The following is a 19311-nucleotide window of genomic DNA, read 5'->3' as shown; positions in this document are numbered from 1 at the left end:
TATTCTCTTTGTGGCAATTGTGAATGGAAGTTTGTTCTTGATTTGGCTCTCTTTAAGTCTGTTATTGGTGTATAGGAATGCTTGGGATTTTTGCACATTGATTTTGTATCCTGAGACTTTGCTAAAGTTGCTTATCAGTTTAAGGAGATTTTGGGCTGAGATGATAGGGTCTTCTAAATATACAACCATGTCATCTGCAAATAGAGACAATTTGACTTCCTCCTTTCCTAATTGAATATCCTTTATTTATATTTTTTCTTGCATAATTGCTCTGGCTAGAACTTCTAATTCTATATTGAATAGGAGTGGTGAGAGAGGGCATCCTTGTCTAGTGCCGGATTTCAAAGGGAATGCTTCCAGTTTTTGCCCATTCAGTATGATATTGGCTGTGGGTTTGTTGTAAATAGCTTTTCTTATTTTGAGATACATTCCTTCGATACCTAGTTTATTGAGAGCTTTTAGCATAAAGGGCTGTTGAATTTTGTTGAAGGACTTCTCTGCATCTATTGAGATAATCATGTGGTTTTTGTCTTTGGTTCTGTGTATGTGGTGAATTACATGTATAGACTTGCATATGTTGAGCCAGCCTTGCATCCCTGAGATGAAGCCTACTTGATTGTGATGGATATGCTTTTTGATGTGCTGTTGCAATCAGCTTGCAGTGTTTTACTGAAGATTTTTGCATCTATGTTCATCATGGATATTGGCCTGAAGTTTTCTTTTTTTGTTGAGTCTCATCTGGGTTTTGGTATCAGGATGATGTTGGTCTCATAAAATGATTTGGGAAGGATTCCCTCTTTTTGTATTGTTTGGAATAGTTTCAGAAGGAGTGATACCAGCTCTGTGTGTCTGGTAGAATTCGGCTGTGAACGCATCTGGACCTGGGCTTTTTTTGGTTGGTGGGCTATTAATTGCTGCCTCAACTTCAACCCTTGTTATTGGTCTGTTCAAGGTTTCAACTTCTTCCTGATTTAGGCTTGGGAGGGTGCAAGTGTCCAGGAATTGATCCATTTCTTCCAGGTTTGCTGGTTTATGTGCATAGCATTGTTTTTAGTAATCTGTGATGGTAGTTTGTATTTCTGTGAAATTGGTGGTGATATCCCCTTTATTGTTTTTTATTGCATCTATTTGATTCTTCTCCCTTTTCTTTTTTATTAATCTGTCTAGTCGTCTATTTTGTTGATCTTTTTAAAAAGCCAGCTCCTGGATTTATTGATTTTTTGAAGGGTTTTTTTTTGTCTCTAACTCCTTCAGTTCTGCTCTGATCTTATCTATTTCTTATCTTCTGCTAGCTTTTGAGTTTTTTTTTTTTTTATCTTGCTTTTAATTTTGATGATAGGGTGTTGATTTTAGATCTTTTCTCCCTTCTCATGTGGGCATTTATTGCTATAAATTTCCCTCTAGACACTGCTTTAAATATGTCCCAGAGATTCTGGTACGTTGTGTCTTCATTCTCATTGGTTTGGAAGAACATCTTTATTTCTGCCTTCATTTCATTGTTTATCCAGTCAACCTTCAGGAGCCAGTTGTTCAGTTTCCATGAAGATGTGTGGTTCTGAGTGAGTTTCTTAATCCTGAGTTCTAATTTGATTGCACTGTGGTCTGAGAGACTGTTATGATTTTTCTTCTTTTGCATTTGCTGAGGAATGATTTAGCTCCAATTATGTAGTCAACTTTAGAATAGGTGTGATGTGTTGCTGAGAAGAATGTATGTCCTGTGGATTTGGGGAGGAGATTTCTGTAGATATGTATTAGGTCCACTTGGTCCAGATCTGAGTTGAAGTCCTAAATAGCCCTTTTAATTTTCTGTCTCGTTGATCTGTCTAATATTGACAGTGGAGTGTTAAAGTCTCCCACTATTATTGTGTGGGAGTCTAAGTCTCATTGTAGGTCATTAAGAACTTGCTTTATGTATCTGGGTGCTCCTGTATTGGGTGCATATATATTTAGGATCGTTAGATCTTCTTGTTGCATTGATCCTTTTACCATTATGTAATGCCCTTCTTTGTTTCTCTTGATCTTTGTTGGTTTAAAGTCCATTTTAGCAGAGACTAGGATTGCAACTCTTGCTTTTTTTTTGCTCTCCATTTGCTTGATAAATCTTTCTCTATCTTTTTATTTTTAGCCTATGTGTGTCCTTGCACATGTGAAGGGCTTCCTGAATACAGCTCACAGATGAGTCTTGACTTTTTATCCAATTTGCCAGTCTGTGTCTTTTGATTGGGGAATTTAGCCCATTTACACTTAAGATTAATATTGTTATGTGTGAATTTGATCCTGCCATTTTGATGCTAGCTTGATGTTTTGCCCGTTGACACATTTTCTTCATTGTGTCGATGGTCTTTACCATTTGGCACATTTTTGGAGTGGCTGGTACTGGTTGTGTCTTTCTACATTTAATGCTTCTTCCTTTCCTTGTTTGCTGTTTCTTTGAGGAGCTTTTGTAAGGCAGGCCTGTTGGTGTCAAAAATCTCTCAGCAATTGCTTGTCCATAAAGGATTTTTATTTCTTATTTGCTTATGAAGTTTAGTTTGGTTGGATATGAAATTCTAGGTTGAAAGTTCTTTTCTTTAAGGATGTTGAATATTGGCCCCCACTCTCTTCTGGCTTGTAGGGTTTCTGCCAAGAGATCCACTGTGAGTCTGATGGGCTTCCCTTTGTGGGTAACCCAACCTTTCTCTCTGGCTGCCCTTAGCATTTTTTCCTTCATTTCGACCCTGGTGGATCTGATCATTATGTGCCTTGGGGGTTGGTCTTCTTGAGAAATATCTTTGTGGTGTTCTTTGTACTTCCTGGACTTGAATGTTGGCTTGCCTTGCTAGGTTGGGGAAGTTTTCTTAGATAATATCCTGAAGAGTGTTTTCCAGCTTGGATTCATTCTCTCTGTCACATTCAGGTATACCTATCAAACGTAGATTAGGTCTTTTCACATAATCCCATATTTCTTGGAGGCTTTGTTCATTTCTTTTCACTCTTTTTTCTCTAATGTTGCCTTCTCATTTTATTTCATTGAGTTGATCTTCTATCTCTGATATCCTTCCTTCTGCTTGGTTGATTCGGCTATTGAAACTTTTGTATGCTTCGCAAAGTTCTCGTGTTGTGTTTTTCAGCTCCACCAAGTTGTTTATATTCTTCTCTAAGCTGTTTATTCTAGTTAGCATTTCATCTAACCTTTTTTTAAGGTTCATAGTTTTTTGCATTGGGTTAGTACATGTCCTTTTAGCTCTGAGAATGTTATTATTACCCACCTTCTGAAGTCTATTTCTGTCAATTCATCAGATTAATTCTCCATCTAGCTTTGTTCCCTAGCTCGTGAAGAGTTGTGATCCCTTGGAGGAGGAGAGGTGTTCTGGTTTTTGGTGTTTTCATCCTTTTTGCGCTGGTTTCTTCCCATCTTCATGGCATTATCTACCTGTGATCTTTGTAGTTGGTGACTTTCAGATGGGGTCTCTGAGTGGATGTCCTTTTTGTTGATGTTGAAGCTATTTCTTTCTGTTTCTTAGTTTTCCTTCTAAAAGTCAGGCCCCTCTGCCGTAGGACTGCTGGAGGCCCACTCCAGTCCCTGCTTGCCTGGGGATCACCTGTGGCAGCTGCAGACAGAACAGTAAGGGTTTCTGCCAGTTTCTTCTTCTGTTATCTTTGTCCCAGAAGGGTACCCACCAGATATCGGCCTGAGCTCTCCTTTATGAGGTGTCTCTTTGGCATATGGGGGTCAGGGAACTGCTTGAGGAGACAGTCTGTCCCTTATAGTAGTTCAAGTGCTGAGCTGGGAGCTCCGTTGTTCTGTGCAGAGCTGCTGGGCGGGTACATTTAAGTGTGCTGCAGTGGAACTCATAACTGCCTCTTCGCAGGTGCTCTGTCCTAGGAAGGTCGGGCTTTATTTATAAGTTCCTGACTTGCTGCTGCCTTTTTTCATAGATGCCCTGCCCAGCATGGAGATAGTCTAGTCACAGTCTGCCAGGAGAGGCATTGCTGAGCTCCTGTGGGCTCTGCCCAGCTGCTGTGTGAACTTTCTTGAGATGTTGTTTATAGAGGTACAGTTAGAACTGCCTCAGTATTGGTGGACTGCCTTGGTAGTGGTGGACGCCCTTCCTGCCACTGAGCTGGACAGCTGCACTTGCTGCAAAACTCTCAATCCAGAGCATTTCAGATTGCTTGTTTTGTGGGGGTGGTACCTGCCAAGCCAGATCACCTGGCTCCCTGTCTCAGCCCCCTCCCTTTCAGTTGAATGGGTAGCTCTGCCTCCCAGGCATTCCAGGAGCCAATTGAAATGGCTTCCCAGATTTGTGTGAGTTTCTGTGTTTCAACCTGCAGCACCAGCTGAAACAGCCGTGCTGGAATCTCCTGGTCTTTGGGCAGTGAAAATTTGTTTGGAAATGTGGTGATCACTCACCCTCTGCATTGTTCTTGCTGGCAACTGCATTCCAGACCTGTTCCTATTTGGCCATCTTGGATCCTTCACCCTGATGTTGAATATATTTTAATGTGCTTATTGGCCTTTGTGTTTCCTATTTCCAGATAGTTTTTTTTTTTCATTTTGCCCATTTTTATTCAAATAATTTATTTATTTACTTATTTTGAGACAGAGTCTTGCTCTGTTGCCCAGGCTGGAGTGCAGTGGTACAAACTTAACTCACTGCAACCTTCACTTCCTGGGTTCAAACGATTCTCATGCCTCAGCTTCCTGAGTAGCTGAGATTACAGCCATGTGCTACCATGCCTAGCTAATTTTTGTTTTTATTATTTATTTATTTATTTTTAGTAGAGACAAGGTTTTACCATATTGGCCAGGCTGGTCTCAAACTCCTGACCTCAAGTGATACACCCACTCAGCCTCTCAAAGAGCTGGGTTTACAGGCATAAGCCACTGTGTCTGGTCTGTCATTTTGCCCATTTTTAAATTGGGCTGTTTGTCTTTTCATTGCTGAGTTTTCAGCATTCTTTGAGTATATTCTGCATATTAAATCTGTAACAGATGAATGACTTGTCAGTATTTTCTCCCATACTGTGTGAAGACTTTTTACTTTCTTGACAGTGTTCTTTGATGCACAAAAGTTTTAAATTCTGATGAAGCCAGTTTATCTAGTTTTTCTTTGGTTACTTGTGCTTTAGGTATCATATCTAAGAAACTGTTGCCTAATCTGAGGCCAGGTAAGTTTCCACTTATGCTTACTTCTGATAGTTTTATAGTTTAGACTTGTATGCATAGGCATTTGTTCTTTTTTGAATTAATTTTTGTATGTAACATGAGATAGATATCCAAGTTGATTCTTTTCCTGTTGGATAGTCAGTTGTTCTAATATCTTTTCTTCTAAAGACTATACTTTTCTCATTGAATTTGTCTTGGTATTAGTGTTGAACTCAATGGATCATAGATATATAGGTTTCTTTCTGGGCTCTAAATTCTATTCAGCTGATTTATAAATTTTGTCTTATGTCAGTACAATACTTTCTTAATTATTATATCTTTGTAGTAAGTTTTGAATTTGGGAAGTGTAAGTCCTCCAATATTGTGCTTCTTTTTCAAGATTATTTTGGCTATTTCTGGATCCATTGCATTTCTAAGTGAACCTTAGGATTAGCTTGTAAATTTTTGAAAAAATGCTGTTGGGATTTTGATAGGAAGTGAATCGAATCTGTTGATCCTTTTCGAGAGTATTGCCCTCTTAGCAATATTAAGTCTTCCAATCCATAAACATGGGATGTTTCTCCATTTATTTAGATTTTTTATATTTTAATAATATTTTGAAATTTTCAGTGTGCACATCTTGTAGTTTTTTGTTAAATATATTTCTAAGTATTTTATTCTTTTTGATGATATTGTGTATAGGTTTATTATCTTATTTTCATTTTTGAATTGTTCATTGCCAGTATACAGCAATACAACTGATTTTTAATTTCTTTTTTAAAAATAGAGATGGGGTTTTGCCATGTTGTCTAGGCTGGTTTTGAACTCCTAGGCTTAAGCAATCCACACCTGGGCCTCCCAAAGTGCTGGGATCAGCCAGACATGGCGGTTCATGCGGGGCTGATTTTTAAAATTTTTGATCTTGCATCCTACAACCTCATTTACTAGCTATAATAGTTTTTATGTTCCTTTGGATTTTTCTCTAGGTGAGGTCATGTCATCTGAAAATATCTACTTTTTCCTTTCCAATATAATGCCTTTAATTTCATATTCTTGCCCAATTGCAGTTAGTAATTTTGCTTCTCTTAAATCAGTTAGGTTCTGGCAGAATCCCTGTTGAGAAGGCTCTGGTGAAATAGTTTCTTTCAAGGGCATCTCTTAAGAAGAAGGCTCTGAGCATATTTCATAATAGCTACTTTTCCTCTCTGTTGAAAACATGTGCTTTGAATGAAGAGACCCTCCAAACAAGCTTTGTGTGAGCAACATGGCTGTTTATTCACCTGGGTGCAGGTGGGCTAAGGCTGAAAAGGGCATTAGCAAAGGGCACTGGGATAGGAGTTCATCTTATAGGCTTGGGTTGGTCAGTGGAAAGTTACAGAGTAAGATCAGTTACAGTGGTGGGGGTAGGGGCAAGGAGTATACATTACCATAAGTTCAGCTACAATGGTGGGTGGGATAAGAGTATTATCATAATAACAGTTAAGATGGCAGGGTAGGGTGAGGGGCTTCTCCAGGGAAGCTGTGCTGCGTGATTACGGACAATGGTGAATGTAGGTAGGTGGTGGGAGATGATCAACCGAGGCAAGCAGGACTACAGACTTTCAGGCTTCAGGCTTGCATATGGAGACCTGACATACCTGTCTTTTTATAGAGAGAGAAAGAATTAGAGAAGGGGTGATAACAGGTTTTAGGGGTTGGGGGCGAAGTTTGTCAAGGCTTCTTCAGGTGGGATTGGAGGCGGGGCAGAAACCTAAAAATGGGAAAGAATTTAGACTGCTGGGAGATTTTGGGGAAAGGGGTGATATTGTGGCATTGTTAGAAGGAGCATTTGTCATATTGACTGATTGGTTACTGCTTGTATACGATTTTGTAGGAATTGAGAGATTAATTGGAAAAACACAGGGTTTAAATAAGAGAAGGAGAAAGGTACTAGTAGAGGACTAAGAATTGGAAGAAACTATGAATCCCAGTTAGACAGTGCCCAGCCAGTCCAGCTGGGTCCAGAATATCCATTTGCTTGATTAGTGAGCCTTTGGGCTCTGTCATCATATATGAAGCCAGGCTGGTTTACATAACAACAACAGGTTTTTGGAGCTTTGAACCCGAATGCCAAGGGAACCAGCAAGGGCTGCAGCTGTTAAAGGTTGTATTGGGGCTTGGTAGGGTAACTGTGTGGAGGGAGAGCTTTTGTTTTCATGGTGTATGAGGAGGTGTGTGGTGTTTATAAGCAACAACTCACTTTCTTTTTTTTTTTTGAGACGGAGTTTCGCTCTTGTTACCCGGGCTGGAGTGCAATGGCGCGGTCTCGGCTCACCGCAACCTCCGCCTCCTGGGTTCAGGCAATTCTCCTGCCTCAGCCTCCTGAGTAGCTGGGATTACAGGCACGCGCCACCATGCCCAGCTAATGTTTTGTATTTTTAGTAGAGACAGGGTTTCACCACGTTGACCAGGATGGTCTCGATCTCTTGACCTCGTGATCCACCCGCCTCGGCTCCCAAAGTGCTGGGATTACAGGCTTGAGCCACCGCGCCCGGCAACTCACTTTCATTCACAAGACTGGGTGTGAGCAGAGAACGGGGGCCAGATTAAGAGTGAAATATTAACTGTAACTGCCTGGAGGAAAAGCGTAAACCGACAACTTCAACAAAAGCTGGCATGTAAAAGTAAAAGAGGACAATGAATTTGAGCACAGTTAGACAGAAAATAACAGAAACAGGCTTTTTGAGGTGTGATTTAAGTAGGGGTGACTGCATAAAGGTAGAGAAGGCGAGGGGCTCAAAGTAAGTGTGTGAGGTGTAAAGAGAAAACTTTGGAGGTTGTGAGGGCTAGAGGGCCAATGGGGCACAGCCTGTGGTTTTGAGGGATTTTAAGAGTATTAGGTCGGCAGCTGCTGCTGCGCGTTGTCATGAGGGCCAGCCCAGGGCTGTTAGGTTAAGTTGCTTGGATAAAAAGGCTACAGGCCGTGGGCCTGGCTCCTATGTGAGAATCCTGACTGCATAGCCCTGGATTTTAGCAGCGTAGAATGAAAAGTGTTGAGACAGGTTGGGGAGAGCTAGGGAGGGAGCAGTTTTTAGAGCTGTTTGTAAGGAGTGAAAGGAGGCATGAGGAAAGGATTTAGGATTAATAGGGTTGGATACGTTTTTTTAAGCGAGTTTATACAATAGCTTAGAATAGCAAAACCTGGTATTCAGAGGTGAAAGTAGCAACCACATCCAGGAAGGAGAGAAGCTGTTGTCTGGTGGATGGGGTTGGGGTTTGGGAAATTAACGGGATATGGTTGGCAGGGAGAGCGCATGTATGCTGGTGAAAGATTATAACAGATGGGAAGAAATTTGGGCTTTGGAAGGAGTACACGATACTCTTTTGAGTATAGATGCTGAAGAAGCAGGAGGGTGAATAAAAAGACCATTTCGCAATAGACGCGTGATAACAGGCTTTACGCCTTTTAAAGCCTGTTGTGGGATGGGGTACTGGGGCTGGGCAGGGTAAGGTGGTTAGGTTTTAAGGGGATGACGAGGGGTGAGTGACTTGTAGCAAATAGGAAGGTGGTGTTTCACACCCTAGGGCTAAGGTAGGGGGACATAGGGGAGCTATTGAGGGAGGTACAGGTTTGGGGAAGAGGGTGGCAATCAGGTGTGGCTGTAGCCCAGGAACAGTTAAGGAGGCAGACAATTTTGCTAGGATATTTTGGCCTAACAGGGGAACTGGACAAGCGGGATGATTAGGAAAGAATGTGGAAAGAAGTGTTGGCCTGATTGACACTAGACTCGGGGATTTTTGAGAGGCCTGGAGGCCTTGCCATCAATTCCCACAACAGTTATGGAGGCCAAGGAGACAGGTCCTTGAAAAGAAGGCAGCGGGGAGTGAGTGGCCTCTGTGTTGATTAAGAAGGGGATGGACTTACCCTCCACTGTAAGTTACCTGAAGTTCAGTGTCCGTGATGGTCCAGGAGGCTTCCAAGATGCTCAGGCAGCATTAGTCTTTAGCTGCCAAGCTAAAGATTGGAGCTTCGGAAGCAGCGATGTGAGTCGGACAGTTGACTTTCTGTGGGGGCTCCGCAGAGATGGGGCAGGGCTTAGGAGGAATCCCGGGCTGTGGGCATTCCTTGGCCTGGTGGCCAGGTTTCCCACACTTGAAGCAAGGTCCAGGAGGGGTGGCTGGACGCGCTGCAGTCTGGGTGCTCCAAAGTCTTTGTGAGCCGGTGGTGTGGCTGGGGTTTGTCTTACAGCAGAGGCAAGCATCTGTAGTTTTGAGATTCACTGCCGCCGGCAGATTTTTCCCTATTACTGAACACCTTGAAGGTGAGGTTGCTTAATTCCTGTTGTAGGGTTTGAGTTACAGATTTTAATTTCTGTACCTTTTTGTACGTTGGGGTTGATTGGGTGATAGAATGCATATTAGGCTTTTTTTAGGGGTGAGAGAAGTAAGGACGACATTAAGTTACTCCAGGTGAGATTATAGGACTGGGTTAAGTATTGGAGGATTTGATGAAAAGGAGCCTCACCGGTGGCTAATTTGGAAAGGTTGGATAAAGGAAAAGGAACGTGCACACTAACTATGCCTTTGGCTCCAGCCACCTCTGGAAGGGGGGATTGTTGGGGAGGGCAGAGGAGGTAGCCGCGCTACTAAACTGTAAGCTGGGCCACGTATGAGGTGGGGAGGTGACAGGAGGGGAATAAGGAGGTAGGCTGTGGGCAGAAGAAGAGGAGGAAGGCCCTGGGCGGTGGGGTTAGGTCCTGGATTAGGGCCTGGTTCAGACAGGTTGGAAGGAGAAAGGTTGGAAGGGTTGATGGACAAGGATGATGATTTTGTCCAACCAGCAGAGGAAGGAGGGGCAGATGGAAGGGAAGAGAAGGAGTAGAGATTAGGGAGGGATTGGTGTGTAAGAAAATGCCTGGACGTAGGGAATTTCAGACCATTTGCCCGTGTTGTGACAAAAATTGTCTAAATCTTGTAAAATAGGTCAAAGATGCCATTTTTTGGCCATTGGAGCCATTGTTTAACTTGTATTGTGGCCATGCAGTGTTACAGAAGATGAGATGTCTGGGTTTTAGGTCAGGAGACAGTTGAAGAGGCTTCAGGTTCTTTAGAACAAAGGCAAGCGGAGAAGGGAGGGATAGAAGACAGATGATTGCCCACGGTTCTGGAAAGGCAGCAGAGACAAGGAGAATGGGCAGGCAACCCAGCCGCTCAACAGGAGTCCCTAGTTGAGCCTGGGTTGAACCTCCTCATTGGAGAGTGGTCAAAGAGAGTGTCCTCTGCGTTGACCTGCCACCAGTATTGGCCATAAGCCTGGTGGGCGAGTGATTAGGGTGAATGTCTCCACGATAGTCAAACCCCTGGGGAAAACTGGATCCCTGGATCCGTGACCTATGTAGGATTTTTCCGGTCCTGAACCTCATGGAAGAACCTGGTTTACCTGATTTTCCTTGCTTTTGTGGTGGAAAAAAGGATGAAACCGAAAGGGGGAGGAGGTGGAAAGGGAAAGACAAAAGAACAGGAAAGCAAAAAAGAGAAACTGCTTACCAAAATGGCCAGCAGTGTGCATCTGTGGGCTGGTCTGATGACCCCACGTCGGTAGGTTGATCTTTTCATGGAGGGAGCACAAGAACAGGGATGGGGTTTGGTCTCCCGTAGGAGTTCCCCTGTCCTGGGTTTCCAGCACTAAATGTTGAAAACTCGTGCTTTGAATGAAGAGACCCCCCCCAAAACAGGCTTCGTGTGAGCAACATGGCTGTTTATTCACCTGGGTGCAGGTGGGCTAAGGCTGAAAAGGGCATTAGCAAAGGGCAGTGGGATAGGAGTTGGTTTAATAGGTTTGGGGTGGGCAGTGGAAAGTTACAGAGTAAAATCAGTTACAGTGGTCGGGGTAGGGGCAAGGAGTATACATTACAGTAAGTTCAGTTACAATGGCAGGTGGGATAAGGGTATTATCATAATAATGGTTAAGATGGCAGGGTAGGGTGAGGGGCTTGTCCAGGGAAGCTGTGCTGGGTGATTAGGGACAATGGTGAATGCAGGCCAGGGGGTGGGAGACGATCAGACCAGGCAAGCAGGACTTCAGACTTTCAGGCACCAGGCTTGCCTATGGAGACCTGACACTCTCATTCTTACATAAAGCACAAGGAGAAATTTCTCTGATCTTTACTTCAAGAACCTGGTAGGACTCTTGGGAGTAAAACCAACAAAGGCTGGACTATCCTGGCATTTTTAACTTAAGCCTGACCACACCGTGCTTCCAGCAATCCTTGACTGCTGTGTAGGTTTTCCCATTCTACCAATAGTTTCTGCTAGTCAGCTTCTGCTCATTGTTTTGATTCTCTGTATCTTCCTGTCTGTTTCCAATTTTAAGGGGCAGCACTTTGCCCTGTGACCTCGCTTCTCTCACAGATCTAGGAAATTGTTGATTTTCAGCTTGTTCACTGTTTTCTCTTTATTTTTTTTCTTTTTCTTTTATTATTTTTTTATTGCATTTTAGGTTTTGGGGTACGTGCGAAGAACATGCAAGATTGTTGCATAGGAACATGTATGGCAGTGTGATTTGCTGCCTTCCTCCCCTTCACCTATATCTGGCATTTCTCCCCATGCTATCTCTCCCCACCTCCCCACCACCCTGTCCCTCCCCCATTTCCCCTCAGCAGACCCATTGCAGCACTGTTTACAATAGCAAAGACCTGGAACCAACCCAAATGCCCATCGATGATAGACTGGACAGGGAAAATGTGGTACATATACACCATGGAATATTATGCAGCCATCAAAAATGATGAGTTCGTGTCCTTTGTAGGGACATGGATGAACCTGGAAACCATCATTCTCAGCAAACTGACACAAGAGCAGAAAATCAAACACCGCATGTTCTCACTCATAGGCAGGTGTTGAACAATGAGAACACACGGACACAGGGAGGGGAGCACTACACACAGTTTACTGTTTTCCTTGTTGTGTGGATGGGAGTGATGACCTCCAAGCTCCTTACATGCCAGACCAGAAGCTGGATATCTAATAAATATATTATGGCAACATTTTAAAAAACTAGAAATTTGTGCAAAAATTCATGATGAACAAAATATCAAAGTTTTAAATAATATCGGGATCTAACTGTGGCTTGCACAAGTGAAGCTGCCTCACTGGTAAATCATATCCTGGCACTGTTTTTCATAACACTTTATTTATAAACAGCAAATATCCTGTTGGCTATAGTTTGTCCATTTCATTTTTATATAAGCTGTTGTGTTAAAATGCTATTTATCTTCATTACTGGATCTCTTTCTGCATCCCCAGGTGAGCCTGCTTACCAAGTTCTGGACCTACCCCTCTGATTCCATTTCACACAAAAGTCAGCCCTACAATGGCTCCATGGCACTTTATTTTTGTTGATTTATTTTATTATTATTGAGATGGAGTCTTGCCCTGTGGCCCAGGCTGGAATGCAGTGGCGTGATCTCAGCTCACTGCAACTCCACCTCTTCGGTTCAAGCGATTCTCCTGCGTCAGCCTCCTGAGTAGCTGAGATTACAGGCACACGCCAGCATGCCTGGCTAATTTTTGTATCTTTAGTAGAGACAGGGTTTCGCCATGTTGGTCAGGCTGGTGTCAAACTCCTGACCTCCGGTGATCCACCCACCTTGGCCTCCCAAAGTGCTGGGAATACGGGTGTGAGCTACCACGCCCAGCCCATGGCCCTTTATGATTTGACCTCCAGCTACTCTGTAACTTCACTTCCTCCTTCCCTCCATGCACTTCCTCTACCCCACTCATAATCTCTGCCTTGCTATTTCTATTGCTGGGGCATGCCTGTCTTGCTCAGAGCTTTTACATCAGTGCTTGACACTTTGTGCCTGATCCATACCTATTCATTCTAATTAATTTAGTCAACAAATATTTTTGTAAGGCACTATTTTAGGCTCTGAGACAACATTGGTAAATAAGATAGACAAAATCCAACAATCTCTGGAGCTTTCAATCTAGTGTATTATGGAAGGGGTAAGAGGAAGTAATCATAAGTGAAATAGAAATTATTACTGAGAAAACAATAGCATTGTGAAAAAAGGAAATAAGGGGGATTAGGAATTTTTGGAGAATTGCAACCTTCAATAGGTAGATTAAAGTAAGCCTACCTGAGAAGGTGACCTGGCAAAGGCTGAGAGGGAGATGAAGGTGTGATTCAGGGCATATGGGGATCATGGGAGGTCAGGGAGCTTTGCAGGCAGAGGTTGGAATGCCCTGAGGTGGGAGGGAGCCTGAGACATTTAAGAAAAAGCAAGGAGGCCCATATCACTAGATGGTACCTATATGAGGCCGGGGGGTGGATAGTAGAAAATGATGTCAGAGAGAAAAGGCAGGAGGCGTACAGGTTAGATGAGACATGTAGGCTATTGAAAATAAACTTTATGGAAATATAGTGCACATACCCAAATGACCATGTATCATACATGATCAGTTTAATAAATTTTCACAAAACAACCAAACTCATGGAACAAGCATTCAGATAAAGGGAATATTATGGCCGGGCGCGGTGGCTCAAGCCTGTAATCCCAGCACTTTGGGAGGCCGAGGCGGGTGGATCACGAGGTCAAGCAACATGGTGAAACCCCATCTCTACTAAAAATACAAAAAATTAGCTGGGCATGGTGGCGCGTGCCTGTAATCCCAGCTACTCAGGAGGCTGAGGCAGGAGAATTGCCTGAACCCAGGAGGCGGAGGTTGCGGTGAGCCGAGATCGCGCCATTGCACTCCAGCCTGGGTAACAAGAGCGAAACTCCGTCTCAAAAAAAAAAAAAAAAGGGAATATTACCAGACTTCAGGAGCCTACTTTTGGTTCCCTTTAAGGCACTGGTGCCCTGCCCTCAGTAGCTCATATCCTTACTTTTAACCACAGCATAGCCGGGCGCGGTGGCTCATGCCTGTAATGAATCCCAGCACTTTGGGAGGCTGAGGCAGGTGGATCACTTGAGGTCAGGAGTTCGAGGCCATCTTGGCCAACATGGTGAAACCCCATCTCTACCAAAAATACAAAAATTAACCGGGTGTGGTGGCATACACCTGTAATCCCAGCCACTTGGGAGGCTGAGGCAGGAGAATCGCTGGAACCTGGGAGGCAGATGTTGCAGTGAGCAGAGATCACGCCACTGTACTCAAGCCTGGCCTTCAGAGCAAAACACTGTCTCAAAAAAAAAGAAAAAAAAATAGATGGATGTAGTTACCAGGTTTTTTTTTTAAATAGATAGGCAAATAATTGAATAATATCAAAGAGAAAAGAGTGGTAGTCAACCAAAATAAAAAGTATGACTTTTCTCACATAGTAAAAGTATTGTAATATCTGGATTTTTACAGGTAATATAGAAAATGAAAAGAATTATGAAGCAGTGTAATAGCATTAACCACGTGGTAAAATGCTATTGATATTTTTCCATATTTCTTGTTTATCTGTATGTGATACCAGTGCAGTTAGGAAAACATGAGTAGGGTGAGGCTAATTTGCAGGGTGATGGTATCTTGGGATAGGGTGCTGGCTGTGCAGATGGAGAGAACTAGGAAGACTCAGTACATTTTGGAGACAGAGTACATACATGGTGTGTATTGCTGTATTGGTTACGCAGTGAAAGAAAAGGTAAGAGTCAAGATGACTCCAAAGCTGACCCAAAGCTTCAAAGTTCTGAGTCAATGAAAAATGAGAATTGCCTTTTACTGAAGAGGGGAAACCTGGGAGAGGAGGAGATTTGTGTCAGGGGGATTGAGGTCGGCCTGTAGACACATAGAGTTTTATTTGCTGGGTAAAATCCAAGTGGAGATATTAAGCAGATATTTGAGTATGCAAGTTTGAAATTCAAGGGTGAGGAGTGAGAGGTACAAATATGGCAATTATCAGTTCATTGGTAGTGTTCCCATTACCTGGCACAGCCCCTGATGGCATGGTAGGTCCCTTCTAACTATTTGCTGCACAAACCAACATTTTGGGAACTTTTTCTGACACTACAGAATCAGTTAAAAAGCAAAAACTCATTGTGTTAGATTTATGCTATTTATAAATAGTATTGCAGATATTTCCCTTCCTCTCTCTGCTCTGTAATTCCGCAAAGATCATTGTAGTTGTTGGTTGGTTGAAAACTGGAAGAATTTAATCATTAATGTCATCTAGAAAGCAGATTTAAGATCAAGTTTGGGAGGGAAGATATGTAGACAAATATAAGTAACTCTGTTACTAAGTTACAAAATGAATAAAACTATTTCTGGGAAATCCAAATGATCGGTGATTTCTCTGTTTATTGTGACACTGTTCACAATAGCAAAAACATGGAACCAACCCAAATGCCCATCAATGATAGACTGGATAAAGAAATTGTGGCACATATATGCCGTGGAATACTATGCAGCCATAAAAAAGATGAGTTCATGTCCTTTTCAGGGACTTGGATGAAAGTGGAAACCATCATTCTTAGCAAACTAACACAAGAACAGAAAACCAAACACCGTATGTTCTCACTCATAAATGGGTATTGAACAATGAGAAAACACTAACACAGGAAGGGGAACATCACTCACCAGGGCCTAGGGGTTAGGGGGTTAGGGAAGAATAGCAGGGGGTGGAGGGATTGGGGAGGGATAGCATTAGGAGAAATACCTAATGTAGATGACGGGGCAATGGATGCAGCAAACCACCACCATGGCACATGTATACCTATGTAACAAACCTGCACGATCTGCACATGTATCCAAGAACTTAAAGTATAATAATTTAAAAAAAAAAGTAGAAGAAAAGGAGGTGTCAAGATGGCAGACTAGAAGCAGCTCATGTGTGCCGCTCTCACAGAGAGGAAACAAAAGTGCTGGTGAATACTGACCCTACCAGCTGATCATCAAACAAACCACATTGGGATCCACGAAGGCAGCAAGGGACAAAGAGGGTAGAAAGGACTGAAGCTGGGCAGCTGCCATCTGGGAGCAATGTGGAATGAGGAGAAGCTCCCCAACACTGGAAAGAGTGAGTGAGAGCACCCCAGGGAATTCATACCCTCCATAGGGCCCCGTGCAAGCCCGGGAATGGGAAGATCCCTCTGGCACCTGCCTCATATGCTCCCCAATCTTGATTCTAAAGTGAGGCAAGGAGCTAGCCACCTGGAGTTTCTGCAGAGGCAACTGACAAGTTCATGGGGACCTCTGTAAATTCTGGACCCCAGGACAAACCAATAGAGGCTGCAGATGTGGCACCTGGGAGCAGTAAGACTACTCCGCCCTGCCTTGCCAGACAAGGCTTGGTGCCAGCTTCAGCAATCCTGCTTCTGCTTGAACTCAACACGCAGCTGCAGCTTCCTGTTGCCCCAGGAGACACTCTGATGGCAGGGTGTGCAACTCCACCCACGCCTGTTGCTGATAACCAGGCAGGCAATGCCTGCTAGAGTTTCCAGTCCAGTGGTCCTACTTCTGTCTGAGCTCAGTCGACAGGTGCAGCCTCCTGTGGTCCTGCGATACACCTGGACCGCAGGGTGGACAACTCTACCCACCGCCACTGCTTGTAGCCAGATGGCCACACCCGCTAGAGCTTCCAGCCTAGTGGTCCTGCTTCTGCCTGAATTTTGCCAGTGAGTGCAGCCTCCTGTTTCCTGTTGCCTCGGGATATATACTGATGGCAGGATTCCACCCACGCCTGCCCTCTTATCTCTAGGCAGGCCACACCTGCTAGAGCTTCCAGCCTAGCAGTTTGACTTCTGGAAGTCTCTCAGTGATCCAAAAGCCCTCATTTGGTGAATACTGAGATGTGAGATGCCCAGATTTGCAGGCTGATGGAGTGGGCTGTGCCTCCTTCTGCAGGGTGACTCAGCAAAGACATGGCCTGTCTGCCAATGGTGGCTCCTGCTTGAGGGAGCCTCGTTGACCAGACACCCAACAAAAGAAACACTGGCATGGAGCCAGTAACAGAGGGGCACCTCCAAGGCCCAGTAGCAGACTAGGTGAGGGAGTCATCTTTCTGCCCCGCCACCACAGAGCGCTACTGTTAAATGTGCCAAAACACGAACGAGCCACGCAACAGGGTAAGAGTCTATCTGCTGGCTAACACTCTTGAGTATCACCTACTGGATTGCAGCCCAACATGCAACACCAAAATATTTTGCCAGTTATAGCACCTGCGAAATACAAGGCAAAGGCTATGGCCAGTGCCCTGCCGAAGCCAATGCATGTGCACCCCTCTTTGCTGCTGCAGCTGCTGGCGCACACAAGTGAGCACGGACCCTGCTGACACTGCCCCAGTATGGGGAATGGAGTCTTTAGATTTTTCCAAAATGGACCCTGCTGATACTGCCCCCAGTGAAGTGCTTTGCCCAGCAGTCCCCAGTGGAGTGTTTGTGGCCAGCAAACTGAAAATACCTTGGCCATCCAGTGCCAGAGGTTTCTAATCTGAATGGGTCAGAGACAAAGTCAGGGAACTGGTACCAGTCCCCCAGAGCTAAAGCACACAGCCCAGGAGTGCTGAGCTGAACCTCAGTCTTCTGAAATCTTCTAGAATTGAATTTAGTTGGCTGAACCCACCTTATAGCACAATCAAACCCACAAGGGCCTCAAAGAAGATAAAAGCAAACAACTCCACCCAAAGGACAGCAACGTCAAATATTAAAGGGACATGAGCCCACACAGATTAAAAAGAACCAGCACAAGAACTCTGGCAACTTAACCTCCAAATGACCACACTGGTGTCCTAGCATGTCTAGGTCTGCAATGGCTGAAATGTCAGACATAGATTCCAGAATATAGATAGGAATGAAGATCACTGAGATTCAGGAGAAAGTCAAAACCTAATCCAAGGAATATAAGGGACACAACAAAACAGCAGAGGAGCCAAAAGACAAAATAGCCGTTTTCAGAAAAAACCAAATTGATGTGATAGACCTGAAAAACTTACTGCAAGAATTTCATAACGCAATTGCAAGTATTAGCAGCAAAGACCGAATGGGGAAAGAATCTCAGAGCTTAAAGACTGGTACTCTCTAAATTATGTGAATCAGAGAAAAAATAAAAAAAAAAAAAAAAAAAAAGGAATAAACGGCCAGGTGCGGTGGGCTCACGCCTGTAATCCCAACACTTTGGGAGGCCAAGGCGAGTGGATCACAAGGTCAGGAGTTTGAGACAAGCCTGGCCAATATAGCGAAACACCGTTTCTACTAAAAATACAAAAATTAGCCAGGTGTGGTGGTACATGCCTGTAATCCCAGCTACTCAGGAGGATGAGGCAGAAGAGTCACTTAAACCCGGGAGGCAGAGGTTTAAGCCAACAGTGATAAAAAAAAAAAAACCCGAAAAAACCCAAAAAACAAAAATCAAAGAAGGGCATTACATAAGTGTTCAACTCAACAAGGAGACTTAACTATCCTAACAATAGGTGCACCCAACACAGCAGCACCCAGATTCATCATACAAGTTCTTAGAGACTTATAAGGAGATTTAGATAACCACATGATAATAGTGGGAGACTTTAACACCCCACTGACAACATTAGACAGATTATTGAGATAGAAAATTAACAAAGATATTTGGGACCTGAACTCAACGTTTGACCAGATGGACCTAACAGACATCCACAGAACTCTCCAATCCAAAACAACAGAATGCACATTCTTCTCAACTGTACATGGCCCATACTCTAAAATCAACCACACTATCCAGCATAAAACAATTCTCAGCAAATTTAAGAAAAACAGAAATTAGGCCGGGTGCTGCGGCTCATGCCTGTAATACTAGCACTTTGGGAGGCCGAGGTGGGTGGATCACCTGAGGTCAGGAATTCAAGACCAGCCTGGCCATCATGGTGAAACCCCATCTTTAAAAAAAAAAAAAAAAGGAAATTACACCAGCCATACTCTCAGACCACAGTGCAATAAAAATAGAAAGTAATACAAAGAAGATTGCTTAAAACTATACAATTACGTGGAAATTAATTTTATACAATTATACAATTACATGGAAACAGCCTGCTCCTGAATGACTTCTGGGTAAACAATGAAAGTAAGGCAGAAATCAAGAAATTATTTGAAAGTAATGAGAACAAAGATACAACATGCTAGAATCTCTGGGACACAGTTAAAGCAGTATTTTAATTTTTTATGGCAGGGTCTCCCTCTGTCGCTCAGGAGTACAATGGTGTGATCATAGCTCACTGGAACCTCAGCCTCCCCAGTTCAAGTAATCCT

At 43.6% G+C, this 19311-nt stretch overlaps 1 long non-coding RNA gene across 1 annotated transcript; it reads right to left on the bottom strand.

The window, feature by feature from the left end:
* Nucleotides 1-9550: 9550 nt before the first annotated feature.
* Nucleotides 9551-18083, bottom strand: LOC116537153. The gene is made up of 4 exons (XR_004262988.1): nucleotides 18071-18083; nucleotides 12756-12761; nucleotides 11692-11697; nucleotides 9551-9627 (listed from the first exon to the last, which is right to left on the bottom strand). It is a non-coding gene; the product is annotated as an uncharacterized LOC116537153 (long non-coding RNA).
* Nucleotides 18084-19311: the final 1228 nt, after the last annotated feature.

The sequence above is a fragment of the Sapajus apella genome, unplaced genomic scaffold, assembly GCF_009761245.1.
Source record: "Sapajus apella isolate SASKATOON/1434 unplaced genomic scaffold, GSC_monkey_1.0 scaffold107, whole genome shotgun sequence".
NCBI classification, from domain to species: Eukaryota; Metazoa; Chordata; class Mammalia; order Primates; family Cebidae; genus Sapajus; species Sapajus apella.
This window is presented reverse-complemented; position numbering and strand designations above follow the sequence as displayed.